Source organism: Pteropus vampyrus, unplaced genomic scaffold (assembly GCF_000151845.1).
Source record: "Pteropus vampyrus isolate Shadow unplaced genomic scaffold, Pvam_2.0 Scaffold349, whole genome shotgun sequence".
NCBI classification, from domain to species: domain Eukaryota; kingdom Metazoa; phylum Chordata; class Mammalia; order Chiroptera; family Pteropodidae; genus Pteropus; species Pteropus vampyrus.
In genome coordinates, this window is record NW_011889130.1 from 2,600,528 (window position 1) to 2,623,944 (window position 23,417).

The window sequence follows — 23,417 nt, forward strand, 5'->3', positions numbered from 1 at the left end:
ATGGGTCGTTAGGCAGCAGACCTGAGGCCCTGGAGCAGAAGCTGGCGATACCATTGAAAGCCTCCTTACCTTGGTCGGTGTTGGGGTCCCAAGGCAGACGGGTGTTCGGGAAAACATGCTGGATGCAGGCCGGATTGGAGGAAGGCTGCCCGTTGGGCTCTAATATCATTTTTGCAGCCTCCCTCAGGATTCATTCCCGCTCCTCTGAGGTAAACAGGACCTGGAGAAGTTGCTGACAATCGTCCCAAGTTGGCTGGTGGGTAAAGAAAATAGTCTCTAGGAGAGAGATTAATCTCTGGGGTTTCTCTGAGAATGAGGCGTTCTGGTGTTTCCCATTGTATAAATCGCTAGTGGAGAAAGGGACATAGAACACGAATGGCCTCTGGGTTTCTCCCCCAACCGGGGGTGCCAATTGCCGGAGCGGGGCCAGGACTGCTGCCTGGTTTGAGGAATCAGGAGCAGGGTCAGGGTCTTGTGGGGGCTGATACACAGCTCCAGTGCGGGTATGGGGAGGGCTCCAGAGAGGTTCTGCCTCCTTGTTGGACGGAGACAGAAACGGATTACGAGGGAAGTAAGGGGGAGGAGTAGTGATCGCGGGGTCCTCAGGGAGTTCCTGTAAGACAGGGTAAAGAGAATTAGGTGCCTGTCTGGATGGTTTCTCCTTTTGCCCCTTCAGTGCTGAGAGAAGGATAGGCTTGGGAGTCGCCCTTGACTCTTGACCACAGCGGCAGCCCTTCAAGTATCAGAAATGATATCGACTGGTGCCTGGAGATATCACCTCCCTGTAACTGGAGAATTTCCACTTTTACAAAATGATGTAGACTGGAGAACTGGGCCTATGACACAAAGCCAGTCTCTTCATAACACTAAAGCCACCAAGCCTGTCTTCCTGAAAATTAGTAGATTGGAGACCTTAAACCATAAGGCCAGGCTTTCCTGTAGTATCAATATTTTTCTTGCAGAACAAGAACCTTGGATCTAGGCCTGGAATTTCTGTTAGGAGGGAGAGTGGTGACATTGGCTTTCAGTTCCAATCCCTTCACCTCTTCCAGGAGGTAGAGCTGAGACTTTAGCCCACAGCATTTCTTCTGTCTTTTCCTAAGAGAGACTGAAGTGGTGCCTTGGGCCCATGGTTCCAAGGCTGTTCTCCCTTTACAAATGTTGAGTGGTGTCCTAGTCCCAGAGCAACAAGCCTGTCTTTATGCAAGGGAAATGAGAATGGAGACTTACGCCTGTGATACCAAGCATCCCCTCACAGGAACTAGAGTGCAGGCCCAGACTCCCAATGTCAAGACCATCTAATTTATAACAGACTAGACGAAACAACTACTCACACTACCCCTGAATCCATAAGGAACAACCCAGGTCACTCTGACTTTGTGAGGCAAACCCTTGTGAGTGGTTCAAAGGCAAATGCCAGTAGTGTGAGATGAGAAGGGGGTTTGGAGGACGAAAGGGGCCTAGGGGATTGACTGTACGGTGATGGGTGATATGGAGTCCTCCTGCCCATAGCTGACTGAAAAGGAATGCTCTAATTTCAAGGTCGGCCACTAGAAAGGCAGGTCATCTCGGAAAACTGTGTTCCTACAATTACTTGAAATTCACCAAAATGTTGTGAGTGAAAGGAGAAGATGAAGCCTGAGGTAACCTCAGAGCAGTTATGTTACCCACTACTTACAAATATAATTAATGGAGTTTAAAACATAAAAGCCAGTATTTCTGAAAGGGGACATATGTATCTAGAAGCCCTTTGTGAAAAAAGTTAATGCAATGGATTGAATGCTTAATCCTAAAATTTATAACAGCTAACACAGTGTGAGTATCAGAGGGAAACATAGTTCTCATTCTCTAAAATCATCAACTGTGAAACAATTCCACTTATTCAACAAATCTTTCAAATATCCTTGTGTGAAAGTTTGCATTTAGGCATTTGAGAAAATTGATTAAGATGACAATGTAATATTTGATTCTTCCAGATTCCTCCATCATTACAAACAGACAGAGATTTGGATAGCCAAATATTGGGAGACAGTATACTTTGGGCCTTTTGTTGTTCTATACATCTTGCTGAATGTGCCAAAGCGGCAATGCCCTGACCAATTTTTACCTGGGACATAGACTATCTATGCAGCTGGCAATTATGAAAAATGAGATAATAGTTGCAGGACTGTATCACATAGTCCAGCAATTTTCTTGATCTCTCTTTGACAAAGACTTGATATTGCTTGCTATCACAGTAGTAGACTCTCTACATTTAGAATTCTTTTGTGCTGTACTCCACTCATGAGCAGGTTTTATCTGGCCTTACAATTTGCCTATGAAATTTGGGGCTTACAGAGAGCTGCATCATATGCTGAATACTATGCTGATACACCTGATACACCTACTAGTTTTTTTTTTTTGAATAACGTCCATCATTTCTGGCCAGGTATCTTTTGTCTTTTCTCAAGAACTATGAACCTTTACTGACCTAAATTATTGATCTGTAAGTAATTTCTGTGGAAGTTCTCCTGCTTTTAGGTCTCCTACTCACTTACAAACTTTTTTAAGTAGGAAAACATAGCATTAAACCAAAACTCCACAGATAATATCTACAATTAAATAAAGCAGTAACGTAAGTTCCAAATCACAGAATGTGAGTGGTTGTGGAAAACAACTGACATAAACCAAATCTTGACAATATCAGCAAGTATAATGACAACTATTTTTAAGGATGTTCAGGGAAGAATAAGGATTTCTGTTGGTCGTGAGAGCCAGTGAACCTCAATGTTGTCCAGCTGCATAAAATGAAAAATTTACTAAGCAGTTGCAGCACAAAAGTCCGCACTAAAGAGAAAACACTGAGAGCAGAATATAAATTGTCCAGGACAGACACAATAGGGCAAAAAAGAAAAAAAAAAGAAAAGGAAATTTCTCCAATTAAAGTGGGAGTACAGGAAAAAGTAAGTGGATTTCAAAAATGAAAGGATATATATTTTGAACAATATAAAAAAATGATAAAACAGATATTCTAGAGCTGTGAAATAGAAAAGCTATCCTAGCGCACCTTCCTTCTTTAAGAGCATGTAAAGGCTAATTTTATTTAAACATAAACAATAGAAAAGGATCATGATCAAAGTGACAAAGCAAAAAGAGAATAGCAAGCAAAATAATGGCCCTAAGAATGAAACCATTTTTAAAAAAGATAAAAATTGCACCTTTGTATTTTGAAACAAACTAACTTATTTAAAAAAGAGAAGCTATGAGAAACACACATCAGAATTAGAAAAAAATCATAAATAAAAATGTTAAATCTAACTGCATGAATAAAAATGTTAAACAGATTAGACAGAAAGTAATATAAAGGATAGAAGATTCATCAATTATATGATAAGCATCTCCTAAGATGAAAAACAAATTAAGAATACAGAAAAAATAATAAAATATAGAATTCAAGAAAAGTTTCCTGAAATAATACTTGAGTGGACACATCATATATAAGCAGAAAATGAATCAGAATAGCCAATATGGAGGTTTGTTAAATAAATTATTGGACTTTAAAATAAAAGTTAACTCTTTGAATACTCCAAATAAGTTCAGCACCCATTTAAAAAGAAAACCAGTTTGTAGTTACACCTTTTGACAGTAATGCCTCACAGAAAAAGAAAATGGAGTAATATATTTAAGTCAAAGAAAAAAATATGGGTCAAGTCTCATATAAAATATCTAGCCAAATTTATGTTCAATTAAAAGGGCCTCAGATAAACTCTAAGTAATGCGTACGAACGTAGGAAATGCTGATCCTATGAGCCTGCTCTGAGGAATCTTCTAGAGCACAAGATACAAATAACTATATGACTGATTATATCAACAATATTAACAGTGAAAAAACAATGTTACTTTAATTTAGATGTGCGGGAAAGGTAGAGATGAAGCAGAAGCATTGCTCACAGTAGAAAATATACAAACAATAGCCAAAAGAAAATTAAAAACAATGCGGAGTCTATTACGTAAAGTAAAAGTAAGGATTAGAACAAGAGTTAGCAAACTACAGTCCCTTGGTCAAGTCCGGCCCATGCTTGTTTTAGTAAGTAAAATTTTATTGGAATACAGTCACATCCATTTGTTTACCTATTGGAGTACAGCCCACTCTTTTGTTTGCATATTGTCTCTTTCTCCTTTCAAACTGCAACAGCAGAGTTGAGTACTTTCAACAGAATCTTAGATGGCTCATAAAATCAAATCTATTTATCTCAGTACTCACATTTGGAGTATGAAAGGGAATCAACTTATTATTTTGAAGTCCAGTGACTTAAAGGAAAGAAACATACTTTTTCCGTCTTTACTATGGGAGCAGGACCTCTGGGTAACCAATTATTTGATATGGAGAGGTTCTTCTTTATAGAAATATTTTAGATAATACAGGTCTTGGATGGTATAGAACAGTGGGAAGAGATTCCTAGAAGGCAATAATTGTGACTAAAAGCTGAAAGTAGGACGCATTAGTTTTGAAGAAATGTCATGAAAATGTTCCTGTATAAGGAGGAGAATGCTTCCAGAATCGAATGTTTAATGTTTCCTGGGCAGGGGCGGGGGTGGGGGGTGGGTAGGGGAGGAGAAGGGTGAGGGTGGGGGTGGGGAGATAGATCTCTTTTGTTACTATAACTGAAGTTTTAGTCAGATTCAGTACATAGTTACCAATACTTTGAAGTTGGATACATTTTTATTAGAAATGTAGAGTAAACAATAATTCAACTTAAAATTAATTCCAAATCCAAGTTGACTTGTTTATGCTGAAAATGTTGACTGAGTAAACATCTACTCACCTTCTTCATTCCTCAAACAATGGTCTGCACAGTACTCTGATTGATGGCTGTGGCAGAAATTACATCAACCATAGTCCCTCTGGTTGCAAATTCACTTACTGGAGGAGGTCAGCAGGTTTAGAGAAAATTAGCAAGTTTTTATCGTCCACTTTGCCATGATGGAGTCCTGAATTTCATAATAAAATGTGTTAGTTTATGTGTGTGCTTATTTGCATAACACTACTTTCTGATGTTTTTAAGGAAGTACTACATTAAGACTCCAGCCCTAAAAAAATTATTTTCCAAATCATGCAAATTCTCCTTTAAGAATATCTTGTTACCTGCATTGTTTTTAATTTAAAATAGAACACACTACTCTACTATATTATCTGCCAGATATCATTCAACATTCTTTTCACTTGTCTCTAAAGCATCTTCTGGACTAAAAGCAATAGATGAATACAATTTGCTACCTCAAATCTTACTAAAGTAAAAGGTTGCTATTGTGTTGCTGATGTTATCATAGTTAAACAAATGCCTTCCAGATGTTTCTTTCTGGTCCTTACTCATGTTTTACTGTAAAGCTGTAACTGTACTAAAAGTATTTGAATGGATGGAATCACAGAATACCTATGTATTTTGAATTTACTATTTTTTGCTTAACTGTAGCCATATTATGTACCATGCTATTTACTTAATTTCAAAAATACATTTCTAACAACAGATTGTTTTAATCTCAAAATCTTAATTTTGTTATATAATATGGGTCACTGACTATTGTAATTTTATTTTCAAAAATGAATGTAATTAATTTCACTTTTATAATTCATAGGTATTTATATTATCCAGCTGCAATAGATTTAGATTACTGAATACAAAATATTAATAGTGTCTCTGAGCCTTTTTGTAGTCTAGTCAATTTATCTAACCCATCTGATTTCTAATAACCTTTAGCTTGTTTTCCCAAACTGATAATATTAATCGTATTGTTATTCTTTCACATGGTCTTACTTTTAATACTGACTCTTTTAATACTAATCTACAGTTCTATCTTCATTGCTTAGCTTTTTAAATCTAGATTGCACTGAGCAATTATATCGTGCCTACATTGAAACTTTTTATAAGAAAACTCAAGACACAAATATAATCAGGAAAATGAATTACATATAACCTTTCATAAATATCTTGTCCAAATTGCTATGTTCGTTGGCACCATAGTCTATGTATTGACTGACTAAGTGTGAAGCAATCTATCTTATTTATAGATGCCACAGCACCTAATGGTAGTCCATCTATTAATTATATGGTCAATAAATATATCTCAATTTATCTTACTCTCTTGTATCTTTACTGCCTTCTTTTGTTAACAGTATTCAGATATTGCTTGGATAATCATACCTCCTCCATTCTCAGTCTAATTGGTTTGAGTAGGACTGATGCAACCTCTAGATTATATGAATAAACACATTTCCTATCTGTGACCAATGAGGATACTTTATTTATCCTCTGTGCTCAGTGTTCATGTGTGATAAGTGTTTCATACAAAGCTAATGAAAGTCATGTCCAGAACTTTTACTGGTAAATATTAGGGGGGAAAAAAAGATATTTATTTTGTTTTTTGGGGGGGGGTTTCAGTTGCTTTTCTGGCTAGAATTTTAATGTTTGTACATTATAAGTATGTTCTTATTGATAATGATACTAACACAAATGAAATAACTTTGGGTTGAAAATAGATCTCCTACACTTTGACTAATATTTTAAATGCTGCTATACTTAAAGTTTGGTAAACTCATTATGTCATTTATGGAAAAAAAAATAAATTCTCTTTTAGTTTTCCTTTATCTAAGATTTCTGTGACTTCCAATCAAAGTGTCCCAACTACTTTATGAAAAACATGTTTAGATTCTTCTTTTAATTAAGATATCTGAGATAACACAATTATATTCTATAAGTAATTTATTTAGTCATTGTCATAGTGTCAGTGCACTGAACAAAGCATAACTTTGTTAACTTTGTACAAAAAATAAGAGTAGGCTACCATAAAAAGGAAGCATTTATAAAGTGACATTCAGGTTGATTGTGATGGACTGCTTTGCTTATGAATAGACACAGTGTATGACATTATAGATTATGAGGAGACATTAAGACAACATGCTGTTGGTCACATTGCTTAATGGTTGACCATGGTGATTGTGAAAGAAAAACCCGAAAAGGTTTAAAATTAGAGAGCTACGGAAACACAATAGTATTTAAAAAGACTCTCAGTAATCTCCCCCTGCTGGTATTTCTACCCTTGAGTCTTCCTTTCCTCTTGCATGAGGGCCAGAGAGTGACTTGTTTCTGACCAAAAGAAATTGGCACAGTAGATGGGATGTCACCTCAGTGATTATGTAACATATAGCTTATAATGTCATTCTTTCTAGTAGACTCTATTTCCTTTGCTGGATTTAATGAAGTGAATTAATGGAATTGTCCACGTTGCAAGATATTGAAGGTGATGTCTGACCAATAGTCAGAAAGGAACTGAAGCTCTCAGTCCAATATCTCACAAGTAACGGAATCTACCAAAAACCATATGAACTTGGAAGTGTACCTTTCTCTAGTCAAGCCTCAGTTGAGACCGTAGCAGTGGCCGATATTTCATTTCAAGCGTGTATGAGACTATGAAACAGAGAATACAGGTGACTAATCCCTAACCTACAGAAACTTCAAGGTGATATATGTGTTGTTTTAAGTTATTAAGTTGTGTTAATATTGTTATGCTGCAATAGGTAGCTAACACACATGGCTATAATAAGAGCAATGAATTGCTGAATTGTGACAGATCAAATTACATATACCTTAAGTTTGATACAAGAAAACATATGTTTGTCATATTCTGGAATTATTTTCATAAACTAAATTTCTTTTTTGTAGAGTTAGCCATTGCTTAACTTGTTTACTTGTTTGTCTTGTTACTATATGTGATAAAAGCTAATTTTTTTTTTGCTTTCCATAATTAGTTTCTTGATCCTTATAAAGTACGCAAATATAAAATCTGCAGCTAATGAACTTTCAGCTTTAACATAGAAAAATGTCACATTTTTATCTCAAACTTTAAAAATAATATTTCTGGGTATTTTTGTACAATCTGGATAGAAAGGATTAACACCAAACAAATTAACTGGCATAATTTAAGAAGGACTTGAAATCCAATTCATAACACAAAAATCATTTAAAATTCTACTTGTTAGTAAATGTTTTAAACAGATTTACTTCTAGACAAAGTATCTCCTCATTAACCTTTGTCTTAATTGTTCCAACACACTTCTTTCTACCAGAATCTAAACGTACCATAAAAATGCAATTTTCTCCAGGCTACAATTAAATGAGCCTTTAAGATAATGAGCATTAGATTACAAAATTTTAATTCTGTTCTATTTGTTGCTAGGTAGGACTTATTTTATTTTGTTTTATGCCCTGGAAAGTATCAGTTACATGATTGGGGCAAATTAAGTATTCCCTTTGGAGTCACATATAATTTAAATACAAAATGAAGGAAAAATAAGTCAAGATTCATAAAACCAGATGGAAGAGAGGATAGAAAGATAACAAAATTGAATAGAATGAACTGAACATAATTTCATAGGGAAAGTGGTGGAAGTAAAGAATTGGAAACTGCATGTTCTATTTAATAAGGGTAACTACTATGCAATAATGCAAGTTCAGCGAGATCTTAAAGTGGAAAGTAAATGTAAAATTTTATGTGAATTCCATAAACTTTTACATTTGGCAAGCAGTGGAAGTTTTCTTGTTAAAGCATCATCTGACTTGGTTTGATCTATGGGATTGATCTATGAGCTGACTGACAGTTTATAAGTCTTAGAGTCAATGATCTGAAAGGTATTTTCCAGTTCTACCATTCTGAGTCTGAAATAATGTGTTTTACCATTTCCTCTTTTCTTTCTGTTGAGTATAATTAAAATCTATTGATTAATTTCAGAAGCCTAGAATTATGGCCAAATAAAGGATTTCTCAAAAGGCTTTTTTTTAAAAAAAAAATATATATATATCTTTCTCTTGCCTTTAATTCATATAGTTGTAATTCATTATTTTATAATAAACTCTCTTCCACTTAACTTTTTAACACCTAATTCAAAACAAGTAGCTATTGAGTGTCTGAAATTTAAGAATTCTACTTTTTAAAGCTAGATTTACTGCTGATGTAATGGGAAAAAACTTTTACAATAAAAATGGCACTTGAAACAGGGCTCAGTAGTGGAACTATACAGCTTTAGTGATGAAGCTTAATTGTCAAGAGATCATCTGGATTCCCACTGTCCTGGAAAGGACTCCTAAGATCATACTAGAGGAAATGGTTATATTTTTAACAGATATGAACCTAGAACATTGCAGAGACAGATAGTTTCATATTTTAAAAATGTCTTCCAGAAAGTTTAGAGTTCCATGTGTATCACCCATCTCCAGTTTCCCCTATTATTAATTAATATGGTCCATTTGGTGCAATTGATGAACCAATATTGATATATTATTAACTAAAGTCCACATTTTACATGAGGCTTCATTCTTTGTGTTACATGTGGTACTGAGTTTAGATGCATGTATAATGTCATATGTCCACCATTATGGTAACATACAGGGCAGTTTTGGTGACCAAGTAAAATCTCCTGTTCTTCATCTATTCATCCTTCCAATCTCCTAAATCTGCTATCACTGATCATCTTACTGTCTGTGTACTTTTGCCTTTTCCAGAATGTAAATAGTTTAAATCATATAGTAAGTATGTAGTATTTTTGGACTGGATTCTTTTCTTAACAATATATACTTTAGCTTCCCCCACGCCTTTTTGTGGCTTGACACTTTTTATTGCTGAATCATATAACATTGTAAGGATTTAATACAAACAGCTGTATTTTAGGAACAAGAAAATCGATCAAAATGACTCCAAATCTCTTGTTTAGAAATAATTCTTTGCAGATAAAATACAACCCAGGAAGGTTAACTGCTACAAAATTTACATGCAAAATACTACTACATAATTTTATCATATGTATAAACTAATTCATAGATATCTGTTTTACATTTCAAGTTGATTATTTTTTTGAAAATATATACTACAATAAATCTCTCAATTAAATACTTTTTATCATCTTTGTCTTCTGAATAATGGCTGTACTAAAATAACAGAATTTGCAATTTTCAAATGTTGAACCAGTTTTTACATTTTACATAGATAGATGAAAATTATTCTACAGTTTAAAATTTACTTTATTGTTGGGTTCATAAAGTAACAGTAAAAGTTAATGTTATATGTGTCACATAAAGCTCCTAATTATTTTAAATGCCCTGTGGTTTAGTATATTAAAAGAGTTTGTAAATAGATGCTATAAAACTACATTGGGATTCAATAGAGCTCTATTACTTTCTTTCGACTGAGAGAAAATCTAATTTATTTTGACATGTTAGTATTCAATATATTCACAAATAACTACCAATTAAGAAACAGTTTTTATATCTACTATGAGGGAATTTAATGAAAATGGGAAGAAAATAAAACACCAATTAGAACTCCTATTACTTATAACCTTGGAGTAATTTCATCAGGGTGATTTTAATTTTACACATTTCACTGAGAAAAACAATTTCCAATAGACATAGAGCAGAAAAGGTGGATTGTAGATAAGAAAATTAAGAAAGGATTAAATGCTTAGACACTGCTTTTTACATCGTTTCCAAAGTGTGCTTACTATTGTGAAGAGTTTTGCTTCTATTCAGATCCATGAAGTTTCCTCATCTTGAAGACAGGAAAATGAAAGCCCTGGAGTCATACACAATTCCTCAAGTTCAGAAAATTATATGAAAGCTACATCTGTCATAAAGGATGTCTATGTGTTTGTTTCATTTATTGTTCTCAATAGAGTTTATCTACTCTCTCTTAGTCATTGGCTCTCAAACGTTAAAACCATAAGAATTAGCTGAAGAACTTGTTAAAATTTTTAGATTTTTTTTGGTCATACTTAAAGATTCTGATTTAGTAGGTTCATGAGGTCAGACCTAGGAATATCATTTGTAAAATGTCACGCTTTCAATAGTTAAAGAGGCAAAATGTAGTAACTTCATAGCAAGATTTTAGTAGTGCCCTAAAAAGACAGAAAAGGTTATCTTCAGGTAATGTCGTCTCTCATATGGGACACTAAATCTAAATTAAAATAGAAAACAATCTCAGCAAACAAGTGATGCTCTCTGCATGTTGATTTATTTTATATTATAGCAATAGTTTACAGATAGCTTTTTTTTCATTCTTTAAAATCAAGACCAATATTTCTTCCTAAACTATTGTAGTTACTGATTAAAAATCTCTAAGTCCTAACTTGTGTGGTTTATATAAGAATGATTGCAATGTTCTTCAGTGTATAGGGTAATTTTAAATTTCTTGAACAATGAGATGATAACGAGAACTGCTCATTCACCTTTCCCATGGCCCTTGTTATAAAATTGTTTTCATTTTTCATAGTCTATAAACATGAATTAATAGATTTTAAACTATGCTTTTTTCTGTTTTTGAATATATAGTTCTATATAAAATCAACTCTATTTTTATTCTTCAATAGTAAGCAATTCAAAAAACATATTTTTAAATATAAACTGTGTAAAATTTTTGCATTGTCATTTGTCATAAGACCAATTCACATTAATGAGCAAAGGGTGAATTTTTTACTTTAATAGGGGACTGATAAGATTTCTTTTTTCACTCAGGGGATTTGAATTTTTTTAAAAAATGTTAAGATACTTACATGTATAGTATTCTTATTTTGGATTTGATGTATTAAATTTGAATAATTTCAGAAATTGAAAAGTTATCAAAATATCAACTTGTTCAAGACGTTAATAAAAATATGATAGGTACATTTGCCTCTTTTCGGTATATAAAAATAAAAAATTTTAATTTGTTTTTATAGAAAATGCATTTTAAAATATATGAATCCTTTAAAAAAGCATAAGTGTTGCATTAAGCCATGAAAAGTTTAATAATTTAATGATCAATGTTGATATATTTCCATTTTAAATAAATAGTAAAGGTATGTCTATAATGCTAGCACATTCATTTGGAAAAGTTGTAAACAACTATCTTTAATAAAATTTTTGGTAAATTGTGTAAGATACTGTATTCCCTATTCAAAATTAATATTTGCATTTAGACTGTATGATCTATTCCAGATGTATTGACCTTTCCATGATATTTACCTCTAAAACAGATGACGAGTGAATCCCAGTGTGTGTAAGTCTTAGTCCATCATTCTGAGATGGAGGGCAAATGTCAGTCTTCCAATTGCTAACTTGACCTACAAAGAGTCCCTTTATTCTAAAGCAATATTATGTGTTTGAATTACTATTAGATTTTTGATATTACTATTAGAATTTTGGTATTTCTGTTTAGAGGAAAGATACATAAAATGTATTTTCTGATTATGACAAAACAACTGTTTTCCAAGATTAAAATGAGTAATTGACTGAAAACCTCTCATCAGATATGGACGTGAGCTAGCAATGAGATTGTGCCTCCCAAATCTCCAACTACAGGAAACATATTGACTGAAGTCCCTGTTGCTGTCCTCTGAAGTCTATTGCTGTGTTTATGTAAAGGTTATGCTTCCTAAGGGCTACTTACAGATAATGAATGAGAAAAGCAGAGATGCTAAGGCAGGTCCCTTCCTGGGAGACACATGACTTATCTGCCATCTTACTATGAATTGAGGACTCTGTGATTATCATGCAGAAGCTCACTTAAATGACAGAGTAGTCACTTAAAAGACACAGTAGGCTAGGATTGTTCTCTCCCTCTTTTTCACTTGGGTTCAGAATGCATGTGGTTTGAAGATTTACCCTGCTTCCTCATCATTTCTTTCACACAGGAATATCATGTAACAAAATATTTGCTTATTAAATCTCATTTTGATGTCTGATTATTAGAAGACAGACCTGAGCTAACTAACACGGGACATCAAGAGATTAAAGTTAAAAAGTAGTATTAGTATTTTGAAATATATAAATTTAATTCAAAGTATTCATAAACATTTACAAAAAGAGTTCTGGGGAAAATAAAGATGAAGACATTGAAAAGATATTAATATTGAACTTTAACATATATTAATGTAGGTATTAATATATATTATAATATTATAATGAAGATAAATAAATTGAAAAGATTTAATACATATGCATTTATGTAGAGACAAAAATGAATAAGAAAACCTTGAGGGTTATAGTACACCATTATTTAAATATGATTACAATGTAGAAGAGTGCCATACATTTTAGGATATTTTAAACTAGTATGAGATACTCCAATTAATATTTCTCTCAGGTCAGCAACTACATGGTTGCTATCACTCTTTCCTTCCATTTCAGTGTCAGACACCACAAGGCATACAGAGTTCTCTTTCCTACTAAGCCCAATCCTTGTCAAGATACCTTCCAATAATAAATAGGAAAGAATTATTTGTCACATCGGTCTTAGCCAAAGAGTTTAGTTCAATTTCATTTTAAAGGTAGCTGAATATGCCACCCTAAATTACAGCAGTAGAAGTTAAGGACACACCACCCCCAAATATGCCACTTTGGTATACTGATTACTTCGAACTGTAGGTACTTACATAACAGCAAATTTGGGAGAGGTTTTATCTGAACTCTCCCTGTCTACCTAAAGACAGATCTTCTAAAAGGAACTCAATCGTTATGAATTCCCTCTCCCTAGGAGCTTCATCAACTAGCAAAGATTGACTCTTATCACTGGACACCCAGACAAACTTTGTCACAAACTATCAGATCTCCCATCTACTCTTCTAAGAACCCATTTATCTTTCCAAAAAGCTATTTTCTCTCCTAAGAGGCTTAAACATCCCCCTTCCCTTTCCCTATTAAGATAATATTTAATCTTGAATTCTAAAGCCACCTCTTTGAGTTATTCATTTTTTCCTAGATATTTCTCATGTATAAATAAAGTATAAATGTTAATAAATTTTTGTTTGTTTTTCTCTTATTAATCTGTTTCTGTTACAGAGTCTCAGCTAGGAAATCAGAAGGGTCCAGGGACAATGATTTTTCTTCCCCTACACAGTCATACTCCTTAAAAGAGGGAGCGAATGCTAAAATTGATGAAGATTCAGAGAACAATGTATAAAAAATAATGTAATAGAATAAATATAATCATAATAATCTCAGCATTAAAAATGACTTTCCAACTTTCATAGCTATCCAAACATTAGGGAGTGAATTCCTCCCAACTGTAAATTTTTTAAAAGTGACCAGTTGACACTGAGGTAAGAATATTAGAAAAATCAAGTATTAAATTATTATGCTGACTAAATGATCTCTATGGTATATTTCATTCATTACATGATAAGACTCTAAGAACGGAATTTTGATGAGTAAGATTACCTCTTTTTCTCTACTTCCAGTGAAAATCAAATTGAGGAAAATGGTTTAAATTAAGATATGAGATTGAATATAGATATAGAAAACTTCTTAATTGCCTGAATGGCAATAACTTGAAGATAATGTTTATTTATGTGAGGGACAGGCTAATTCTTGAACTCAATTCATTAAAAAAAAAATTGAAGCCACCTAGAGATGATTTTGAGAAAGAAGTGTTGATTCTATAACAAAAGATAAAAAAAATGCCATTAACCATGAACTCCTTAAGAAATTTGTTTCAAGAAAAGGGAAGAGAGGAAAAATAAATAAATGATTATCTGGGCATGCAAACTTGAAAGCACTGAAATTACTTATTTCTTGTTTGTCAAAAAAGAAAACTGAAAGAACCAAATAAAACAGGAATGAAGCATTAAAATAAGTATTTGTTACAATTTTGTAGTGTGTGTATGCTTCCAAATAATGTGAATGTTGTTTATACTTGCATAAGATATTAAAAATAATATATTAATAATATAAATAAATACTATACTGTCTGAACAGTTATATACTTTCAAAGGTTTTAAGCGGAACTGAGTGTGTCCTGGAAAATGCAGATGTTCATTTAATGACAGATAAAGCAAATAATGTCTCGATCCTCCATTTAACTTAATTAAATGGCTCAAGTAAAGACTGGTTAGAAGAGGTCATGAAATTAACAAAATGAATCTGACTATGACAACTATGACTACTGCCTTAGGAACAAAAGAGAATCAAGTGCATACTTATCTTAAGAATTATTGTAAATCTAGCCATTGTAAAAGTAAACATTTATCTGTATGCGGCAAATTGCTTTCCCATTATGAGATTCCTCCTACTCTGAAAAATTACTTGAAGCCAGATCATCAGGAAGCAACTTTAGTTCACAGGATTTGAGAAAAGATAAAAATCAAATCTTTTTCTACACATGTAAAATATCCCAATATTATAAATTATAAACAAGAAAAATAATGACAGAAATTTCTCTTTTTATTTTGACAAACTAAATTATTACACTTAATATTTAGGGTGGTCTTTGTAAAATACTTGACTTATTTTACCAAATTCATTATCTCTTTATTTTTCGAAGAACCATTAGCAGAAAGGAAGTTTTTAGGTATGAAAACAGAGATATAATATTTAAGTATGTAAAATGAAGTTTTGGTTTTCTGTTGTATTGCTACTTTTGCTTTGGTAAGCTAACTTACTATCTGTCACCAAAAAGTTAGCTGGCAATCTGATAGGTTTTTCTTTTAGTAAATATTGAAGTATTTATTTGATGTTTATTATGATTTTAGAAGATATAATACAGGTCTATTGCTATATTCCAGCAAATAAGCAGGGGTCAGTATTTCAATGTTTAAATGTTTTTAATTTTAGAAAAAGAACAATGGATTTTGTTTCTCTGTCTAGGTACTACAGGTACATTGGAAAATGATTTGCCAAATAGTAAATGTCACCTCTCAAGTCTTTTTGATAGCTTCCACAAAGCTTGTATACATCTCATAACTCTCATAACTCTGCCATGCTTTATTTTTCACTTTCTTTCTTTTACTTTTGTGACAAAGACAATTATACTTCCTTGGAAAATGGAGAAAGCAATTAATTGTAATGAAATAGCCAAACTTTAACTTGAAGTCCAGAAAGCTTTAGTTTGGAATATGTGATATAATTACTTGATAAGATGAAATAACTTGAAATGATTTAAAACATTCAAAAATGTTCATCTGATATTTGTTTTGAATTCAAAGGAAAAAAGTATTAATTCTCTTATTATTTGAAGAAGAATGTATTCTATTTTCTTAACATATATTTAAAAATCTTTCTGTACTAGTACAGCATTAGTTCATATACCTTATAATATGTAATTTTAATAGAACTCAACTTATTTTAGAATATCTACAGCAATCAAAATCTATGAAATGTGTCTAAAGTTGCATGTTTAATGTGCTGGTTCCCACAAACACCATTTTCTTTTTTCCTCAGTAATAGAGGTGGAACTTAGACGTAGCTGCCTAATAAGGAATGGCATTCCTCTGCCTTTTCAAAGTCAAGTGTGAACATTTGCTGAGATTTTCAAGATAAAATGTGAGCTGATGCAAAATTTGCAAATTTCACCTCACTTGATTCAGAAAATATCTGGATGTGGACTTCTGCCCCTTTTCCCTTTCCATGGACTGAAATGGCAATGATTGACATTATTTTGAAACAGATTGCTAAAGATGGAAGGCACTAAATTGGCCAAAGTCCCTGAACAGCATGCAGAAGAGCCACCATGAAGTTGAAGCACTCATTTTAGACTGTCACATAAGCCCAACATATTTGTTTCTTTGTTCTTTAAACCATTGAAATGTAAGGGTTTCTTTTTGTAGCAGAGTAACCTAACCTAACTAATCATTTCGTTCTGAGATTTAAAGATTTAATGACTGACCTCTTCAAAAATAAGATAATTGGGTCAAGGGATGAGTTTAGGTTCAGAATTCAGTTCAAAATTCTAAAATAAATGAATACTTTAGAACTTCTCTTTAATAGTTAGCCATATGTTGAAAACTAGTTTTCCCTAAGGAATTCAAAAAAGTCGGTATTGAAATTAAGACATTCCCTTAGTTGTAAAAACTAAACCTCAGCTCACAATACTACTTACCTTGGATGACCGCCCTCCATGTATAACTCATGAACATCCTCCTCTCACACCCTACAAAGAACAGAAATCTTACATTATAAATTTGTGTTACTCAAAATTTGATCACATGAAGCAAAAGTTTTTCCACCTGAAACAATTTTGTACAGGAGATAAACTTTTACCTCTATCATTTTAGGGGTTTTGGCTAGACTTGAGTATTAAACTGACATTATATAGATTAACAGGAGACAGTATACATAGTTATATAAACTTTACATGCCACGGGAGCCAGAATTCAGTCACATGGCTTATAAGAAAATGAAGACCTAAAGGAATGACAGAACCTATATGCTTTCATATGAAGTTGAAGAAAGAGAGATAGTTGTAGAAAATAACTAAACTATGTCCCGAGGCTAAAGAGAGATAAGAATTATTTTAAAAAGGTCTGTTTCTAAAGCATTCTCCTGGCTTTAATTCCCTGTTAAAGAATTTGTTTTCTCCCTGTGCAGGAAGGGCATCTTTAACATGGGCTTTTTGATCCCCTGTTTCTAGGAAGAAAAGAGGAGATTAGAATGCACTTGTTTTTAAGTGCTTTTAGCTCAAATAACCCTTACACCAAAGTAGCATAAATATGTGTGGCATATTCTGCCATCCTTCAATTTCAACACAAGGGATCATCCTGATAATCGGGATTAAAAACAGAGTTTGGCATCTCTGAAAGTTATGTGCATCTAGCTGAGGTAGGAAATGGATTTGAAAAAATAAGAAAGGAAAGGAGACATGAAGTCTACAGCAAGAAATCACTTTATATCTTCTTCTTTTTTCTTTTAAAGAAAGACTCTGTTGCCCATCACAGCAATCTGAAATAGTGTGTAAGAATTTTGCCAAAGCTAGTCATTGAACGTATAAAAAAAAATATATATATATAAGCATAGAAGTTTTCTACCATGAATAAACTGGAAATATTGCAATATAATGAGAAAAGTTTCTAAAATGATTAATATATTATGCCATTAGTTGTTTTATAATAATATAATATTGACAAAATTTGTTAGTGAACAATATGATAGAGAAGACTGGAGGCATACTTCTATTAATAAAGAAATGAGCTGCAAATGAATGCCCAGAGAAAAGGCACACTATTGGTTGAGTTTATTTAAAGGGAAAGTGTTCTGCACCATCTTTTTATTTGAGGCTTCCAAGGAATGGCTAGACATGGGGTGAGAAGTTTTGGAGAACAAAGATGAGAATTTTGGGGAGCTGAAACTGTAAGGAAGTTTTGGACCCACTTCAAATAGTAAGTACAGTTTTTGTGAATATCTCCTAGGTAAGTTGGTGAGAAACATAAATGAGTTTTCATCCATCTTGGTTATTGAGAAGACCAAAATGAAGACATTCAAGAAATTCTCAAAAAGTAGAAAACCGTATGTTCCATAGCAAAGAATTAGAGTCCACAGGTTGCCATATCGACAAAAAAGGAAGAGATTTGGTAATGTACGAAATGAAGAAAATAGCTTTTAAAAGATTTTGACCAATAATACTTATTGTTTTAAATATACTTTATATCTCAATGTCTTACATATGTGATATGTAGGATTTTCTGCTATATTTAGATTACATAATTTAATTTAGTGCTTAGATATTATAAAAACAACATTTTACTAAAAGAGAAAACTAATTGGTTGAGTGAGTAAATGTTTCCAGATGCATCACCTACCTCTTCCTACACTATCTTAACCCCTGCTCTAACTTAAAATTCTTAGGTAGTTTTTAGAAATTATCAGAGGATTGAAATCTAAATTAAAAAATATGATAAAGTGGTCTACTATATGAAATCTTCATTTCTCTTGAGACTCAATTAGTATCATTGTGTAACTTGCAGTTTAGCTCTAGATAGATTAAATTACTAAAATTTTCTGAAATCAATACATTCTCCCATATTTCTTATTTATACTTTTGGATATGCTGAGTCTTTAGCATGGAGGATCCTTCCACACTTTCGCGGAGTGGCTAAACTCTACTTTCCTTCGAAATACAGTTCAAAGCTATGCTGATCATGTTCTGACACAGTTAAATGTTTCTCCAACAGGCTTCCTCAGTACTATGAGCTTCTATTACTGTGCTTCACAGTGTATTTTATTTTTCATATAGTTCTTCATTTCCACTGAAAACCTCTGGAATATAATGACTGGCTGCCTTTTAATGATATATCCAGAACAATAAATCATTGTGAGAAAATTATCTCCTGTGAGACTTAACATATCAATAAAAGTATACTAATGTTTTAATTTAGAGACAAAAATAACACAATCATGAAAGAAAATTCTACTGTTTTCAAGAGAGTATTCTAAATCTCTCTATCGCTTATATCTATGAAGCAATCCTAAAATACAGTAATTTTAATTTCATTATTTTTTCAAGAGATTCTTCAGTTCCTAAAGACACACACACACACACACACACACACACACACACCATGGACTGAATTGTATTCCCCTAATATTCATACATTGAAGCACTAACCCTCAATGGAACAATATTTGGAGATGGGCCTTTAGCAAGGAATTAAGTTTAGATGGGCCATGGGAGTGGGACTCTTATCTTGGGATGACTGCCCTTACAAGAAGAGACATCACAGAGCTTGCTTTCTTTCTCACACTTTCCTGTAAGTAAGGACAAATGAGAAGGCAGCGTTCTGTAAAGCCAGAAGAGAGTCCTCACTAGAACCTAACCATGCAAGTGGCCTGATTTCAGACTTCCAGTCTCCAGAACTGTGAGAAAATAAATGTCTGCTGCATAAGACACCCAGTCTGATATTCTTTATTGGCAGCCTGACCTGACTAAGTGTACACACTAACTTTATAGCTATATTACATAATATATGCACAGAAACACATATACATTCTTTAATCTTTAAAATATTTTAAAAATCTCTTTTATTTTAATTTACTTTCTTTTCAGTTACAGCTGACATTCAATATTATATTCATTGCAGGTATACAGTATAGTACTTAGACTATACATAACTTATGAAGTGATCACCCAATAAGTCTAGTACCCAGAACTACACATAGTTACTGTAATATTATTGACTATAGACTCTATGCTGTACTTTACAATCCTGTGACTATTTTGTAACTACTCACTTGTTTTCTTAATCTCTTCAACTTTTTCTACTGTACCCCAACCCTGCTCCCCACTTGGTATCCACAAATTTGTCCTCTGTATGTATAAGTTGCTTCCTGTTTTGTTTCTTTCTTTAGATTCCACACATAAGTGAAATCATGTGGCATTTGTCTTTCTCAGTCTGTCTTATTTCACTTAGCGTAATACCCTCTAGCTCCATCCATGTTGTCACAAATGGTAAAAGATTTCATTTTTTATGGCTGAGTAATATTCCACCTTGTCTTCTTTATCCAGTCATCTTTTAATGGACATTTATATCACTGATCTTTTTCAAGTATCAGTTCAAATACGTGTCAAAAATTAGAAAATATGGAGTATCTGGCAAGAAACTAAATGTCTACTTCTCATCATTGAGATCATTAGTCAGTTGCATTTTGAACCAAGAAACATAATGTTGTATTTTTCAATGCTTGTTTTTATCATTTTTAACAGATCCATTATTCATCAATACATTATTAAAACTGATATTCCTTGCAAAAAAATTGACATTTTAACTTATAAGGTTAATATAATGTTAATTATCAAAGCTTAAACTAGAATTGAAAGTCTATCTCGTTGATAAATTCATACCACATCAATTTTTAGAGACCAAAAGAAAACAAAAGTCTTTGTGTATTATAAAACCTGATAGGAATATACCTATATTCTTCTTGTATGAAGCATGGAATTTCTCCAGGATGTAAGACAAGAATCACATATCATCATCATCAAAACAACAACCACCAACTTAAAGAGTTATAAAAAATAATATTAAAAAATTTATTACTGGAGTGATGTCATGGCAGAGTGAGAGACATCCCCAGTTCTTTCCCCTTAAAACAAAAATAAGGTAAACGTCTAAAACTCAATAAAAACACCCAAACTACACCAGCATGTCTGAGCTTGGGATCTGTGCATGAGAGCTACTATAGGTCAGAACCCTGGGTGTGGGGCAGTGGACTGAGAGAAATAAAGAAGCTGCCTCTCCCAGGTGGAGCTCTCTGTAGGAGGAGGGGCAGGGGAAAAGGTGCATTGAGAGCTGTGGGTACTACGGCTGGCGACAGTACCCCGTCATCAGGGCAGAAAGCAGAGAAGTGGGGATAGCATAAAAGCAGGGATGACAGAGAAACAATAGTTGATTTTTACCAGTCACTGTTGCAAAACCAAGGCTGAGACACAGCCTCCATTCCCCAATACACAGAAAGCCCCTCACCTCATACCTTTCGAGAAGGAATACCACGGAGCCCCAGGGGATTCTGAGCAAATGCTACTGAAACTGTCGCTAACACTGACTGAGGAACTGAGACTGAGGGCAGCGAGTGCGATTAAACATCTATAAGGAAAAAAGACATTATTAAGACTTTATGTAAAGCAGAGACCCAAGAGGCTTAGATCTCACCTTCTGGAAACCCAAAGAAAAACATATTCTTTGCAACAGTCTAGGGACCATTATATAATAAATCTTGTTTCTGGAAAAAAAAAAAAGCAGAATACACTTCCATTAACACCCAGGAGTAAAAATAGTCCATTAAACACCATGAACAACCAAGGTGACAAGGCATCTCAGAAAGAGAGAAAAATCTCCAGAAAAGAAGCTTACAGACGTAGAAATATGCAATTTAAATGACAGAGAATTCAGGATGGTACTTCTGAAAACACTCAAAGAGATCAGAAACGAATCATATCAACAATTTTTCAATTTCAACAATTGAAAAAACAACTAGATGAGCAGAATGATGAGTATTTTTTTTTGCAAGGCAACCCTTGGTTACCTCAAAGATTGCAAGGACCTTGTCATCTTATAATCCCTTTTTAAAAAGGCTTTTTATGCCTACAGCATCTGGTCTTCCTAGGTGATCTCCCATCCAAGTACTAACCAGGCCTGACCCTGCTTAGCTTCCGAGATCATACAGGATCAGGCTTATTCAGGGTAGCATGGCCATAGACCAGAATGAGTTCTTTAGCAAGGAGATTGAAACCCTGAAAAGAACCAAATAGGCCTTCTGAAGTTAAAGAACACATTGTAAGAGTTGAAAAATGAAATAGCAAGCTTGGGAAATAGAGTCGACCAAATGGAGGAAAGGATCAGTGATAGTGAGGACAGAAATCTGGAAATAACACAGAAGGAAGAAGAGAAACCGAAGAATGAAAAATAATGAAAGAGAAATATAAGAACTAGCTGATACCATCAGGAGAGGAAACATGAGAATAATGGGCATTCTCAAAGGGGAGGAAAAGGAGCAGGGATTAGAAAGCATTTTCAGACAAATAATTGATGAGAATTTCCCTAATCTAAGGAATGAGCTGGAGCTTGGAATTCAAGAAGTCAGCAGAACACCCAATTATCTCAACCCAAAAAGGCTTTCTCCAAAACACATTGTATTAAAGTTATCAAAAATCAATGAGAAAGATAGAATTCTCAGGGCAGCCAGGGAAAAGAAGATGGTAACTTATAAAGGAAAACCCATTAGATTATCATCAGACTTCTCAGCACAAACCTTACAAGCCAGAAAGGAGGGGAATGAAATAATCAAACTATTAAATGAAAAGGACTACCAGCCAAGGATAATGTATCCAGTTAAGCTCTCCTTTATAAATGAAGGAGAAATCAAGACTTTTCCAGACATACAAAAATCGTGGGAATTCTCCACTATGAAGCCTGCACTACAGGGGTAAGCTTACCTAAAACAAAATGATAAAGGATAGGGATGTCTCATGGGAAATATAGAAAATGACTTTGATGATAATGTGACTTGTCATCTAAGAATGTCTTATAGGCCGTGAATGTGCTGGTTAGTCTGGTCACTGGAACAAAAATTTCTTATTTTTCATTAACAAATTGGCACTCCTCTGCTGTCTACCTCGGTTATGTGTGTATTTTCATTATTCATCCCTGGACATCGACAGTGAGTGTTTAAAGCTTCATGGTGCTGAATCAGGTCTAATAGTCCTTTTCACCACCACTTTCATCTACTAAATTGGTTTTCAAAGAGAGATCAAAAGGGCTACATATTGTATGGTTCCAACATCCTGGAAAAGGTAAAACTATGAACACAGTAAAAAGATCAGGGGTTAGTGAAGAAGGGAGAGATGAATAGCCGGAGCACAGAGGATTTTTAGAGCAGAGAAACTAATCTATATGATACTATAATATTGGAATTATGTCATTACACATTAATCAGACCCACAGAATGTACATCAGGAGTGAACACTAATGTAAAGCATGAACTTTGGGTTATGACGTCTCATTGTAGGTTCACTGATTGTAACAAATGTACCACTCTGGTGCAAGATGTTGATAGTGAGGAAAGCTATGGGTTCCTATAGGGCAGGGAGTATATAGGAATTCTCTGTATCTTCTGCTCAATTTTGCTATGAATATAAAACACTTCCAA

The 23,417-nt window shown here is 33.6% G+C and overlaps 1 pseudogene; it reads right to left on the bottom strand.

Moving 5' to 3' along the window:
- Positions 1 to 21,850: 21,850 nt before the first annotated feature.
- LOC111731130 lies at positions 21,851 to 21,969 on the bottom strand (annotated as a pseudogene).
- Between the last annotated feature and the right edge of the window lie 1,448 nt (positions 21,970 to 23,417).